This window comes from Lactuca sativa, chromosome 5 (assembly GCF_002870075.4).
Source record: "Lactuca sativa cultivar Salinas chromosome 5, Lsat_Salinas_v11, whole genome shotgun sequence".
Classification (NCBI taxonomy): Eukaryota; Viridiplantae; Streptophyta; class Magnoliopsida; order Asterales; family Asteraceae; genus Lactuca; species Lactuca sativa.
The window spans coordinates 335,503,061-335,506,472 of record NC_056627.2 but is presented as its reverse complement, the minus strand read 5'-3'; positions in this window follow the sequence as shown (position 1 = coordinate 335,506,472).

Here is a 3,412-nt window from a genome sequence, read left to right as displayed (position 1 = left end):
AATGAAACAAGTAAAAGAACAAATATGGTTGTTTTCTACATTAAATTCTCTCATTCAAGGTTCTCATTCAAGGATAACATACATAGAGAAAATGCTAACTGTTAACATAACACACTCAAATTTCAATTGATAACATTCATAATAACACATTGAAAGATTGAGTAGCAGATTAAGATACAAAAACTTACTTGAGTTTCTTGATTTGGAACCCAATTTTCCATGACTTGAATGGAGTATTGATGATCGATCAATGAGTCCAGGACCTCCAGGGACCAGGTTATCGCAAGTAGCAAGGTAGCAGCCGCAAGTCCGCAACTTTGTCGATCAAAAACTAATATCGCAAGCAAGGAGTAATGCCAAGGAGACGACGTCGACTACTCAGACTCGATTTGGTGCAATATGGAATCCGATTTCCTTGATTTTGTTTTCGTGTATTATGTGGGTTTTTTGGGGTAGCGATCGTATGTTTTGATCGAGTCGACAGATCACATTGAAACCGAATAAAGAATCGTGAAGGGCAAAAAAAAAAACGTGACTTTTCAGTTTTCATATTCGGTTCGGGTATTTTGGACCGAATAAGCTCTTATTCGGGTAACCCAGACTGAATAACCCGAAAACCGAATCGAATTACTTATTCGGGTCTAATTCGGTTCGGTTCGGGTTTTTCGGGCCAAATTCTCATCCCTAGTAGAATCAGTCTCTAAATTATCAGACGTAAAAACTTAATTATTTAAGTTATCAAATGCATGGCCATTTGTGATAGGATTTGTCCAAGTTAGCAAAATAGGGAGCATTTAGTCTCCAAATTAGCACATGTATTGTTATTTGTTATATAATTTCATCCAAGTTAGGAGATGCAAAACATTCAAGTTCCAAATTAGTAAGCACACATCACAACCAGAACAACAAGAGAATTATGATTGAAGACGAAAATTTTGGTACGGAAATTTTGGTCTTAGCAAAAAGTTAAAAAGCGAAAACAAAAGAAATGGATTTTTTTAAAAAGAAATCCAAATATAGATATTTTATAATAATAACCCTTAAAAGAAAAACAAATTGAAATAAATCTAGTTTTATAATATGAATGACACTATTTTCTATGCCGATTAGGTCCATAATCTTAAGAAAATCGGTCATAGGTCATTTGGCAACCCTTTTTTAATCCAACAACGAAGTTTTGATGTGGTTGTTTAATAACATAAAATATTATTTTATTATCTTAATTGGAATAAATATGTTAGTTTAATGACATTTTTAACATAATGATTTTACATGCTATGGTGACTAGATACGCACGTCACATAAAAATAGTACCAAGTAATTACTTATTACTTATTACGTAACCACTTACCTATGTATCTTCAATACCGAATAATTGCAAAATGTAGTGGCATTGGCATATATAAAAGTGTTAATTTAGTGATCTAGTTGGCAAAATAATAATTGTACCCAAATTAGTCAAACTAGAAGAATCATCAAGTAGTATAATTAAATAGTCAATTAAACATAAGATAAAAACTAAAATTTCACTTCATTTTTAATTTGGTAACGGACTTAAAAATCATTACTAAAAGCGTTTTACTTTCCAAAGTCCAAATTAATAATTTGATGGTTTTAGTTATGATTTATAAAGTTCATTGGTCAATATCATTATTTCAAAATGAAATACAATTGTGGCAAGCTTAATTCGCTTCTTTGTATTCTTCACAATGTACAAATGTGCTAAAATAAGATATATTTTGGGAAGTAGTGTCTTTAAAGGAAAAACAATACAGTACATCTCAATAAGAAAGATTTTGAAAGTATAATGCTCTAAATGAAACCATATTGCCATAACTGGTAAAATTTTAAAGTACAATGTTTTGATACTTATAATGTTATATTTGGAAACCAAAATAAACCAATTTAGTAATCCAAAGTACAGTAAATAATAACAAACTGAAGATACAATATCTTATATTATGTTTGATGTTGAAACTTTAATGTTATAATTAAAAGTAACTGAAAGTATATTTCTATAATTAGTAATAAAAATAAACTAAGTTTAGACTTCAGATTAGTAGGAAAAAAATACAATTTCTTAATAGGTTGATTATTGAAAGTATAATGTTATAAGTAGTTCCATATTCAAAAAATATGTCTTAAAAATAAAGAAATTAGAGATAAGTTGTCTTAATAGAAAAATAAAAGACATTCGAAGTATGATGTCTTACTGAGTTGCATTTTCAAAATGAAAAGAAGAATCAAGCATGTCCGATTTTTCAGAGAACAAGGTCTTAATAGAAAAAAGTACAATGTCTTAAATCTTAGATAGGTTAGATTTTGAAGGGGTATTAATAGGAAAAATAAAATAAAAGCGCGATATCATATTGGTTACATTCTGAAAATATAAGGTAATAAATTTATAAAGTAAAATGTCTTAATAGGTAAATAAGAAAAAAAAAAGGAAAATTAGAATATCTTAATAGGTAGATAAAATGAATGTATAATTGGATACTTATAGCCAAACAAGATTAGATTTTCAAAGTGCAATGTCTTAATCAAAATAAAGTTGAAAGTTCAAACTACAAAGTCTTTATAGGAAAAAATAATAAATTTGCAATGTGTTAATAGGAAAATAAAAAGGAAAGTATAATGTTATAATCGGTAAACAAAAGCAATTTTTTAATTTCAAAGTCCATGTATAATAGGAAAAAAAATTAATCTTAATATGAAAAAATAGAAATATACTGCCATAAATGGTAAACAAAATCAAACAAGTTTATATTTTCAAAACATGATTAGATTTACAAAGTCTTAGAGTTTGAAAATATAATCTTGTTACGCAAGTTATAATCTATGATTGGTTAGAGGTTCACGTAATATTTTTGGTCTATGTTCCAAGTAAAATGCCTAATTTTAGTCCCCAAGTAGAAATAAACTTTGCAATGTTGGTCCCAAAACTATTCTCATTATTCTTGGGACATGGACCAAAAATATTACAAAGAACTCAAATAAGGACCAAAACTGCAAGGAAATTTTTTTGGGACAAAAATTAACAAAAACAGCTATATTAAGGGACTAAAAATGTAATTACTGTTGATTTAAATTAATTGATATTCTGTTCAGAACATAGTGTAACACCTGCATAAGATATAAATGAATGGTATTGAACTGATACATATATCAAGTTTGGGAAATTACAGAAAATAGCAACACACTTTATTTTCTTTACCAATATTTGCAATGTAACATTATTTTTTACCCATATAATGTTCAGTCATTTAGGGTGCGTTTGGTTGTAGAAAATTTTCCAGTTTTCTAGAAAATTTTTTCAAGAAAAACAGAAATTTTGAAAACGCATTTGATTCGTTCAGTTTTGCAAAATTTTCCAAGAAAATGAAAATTTTCAGTTTTCCAAATTGTATGTCAA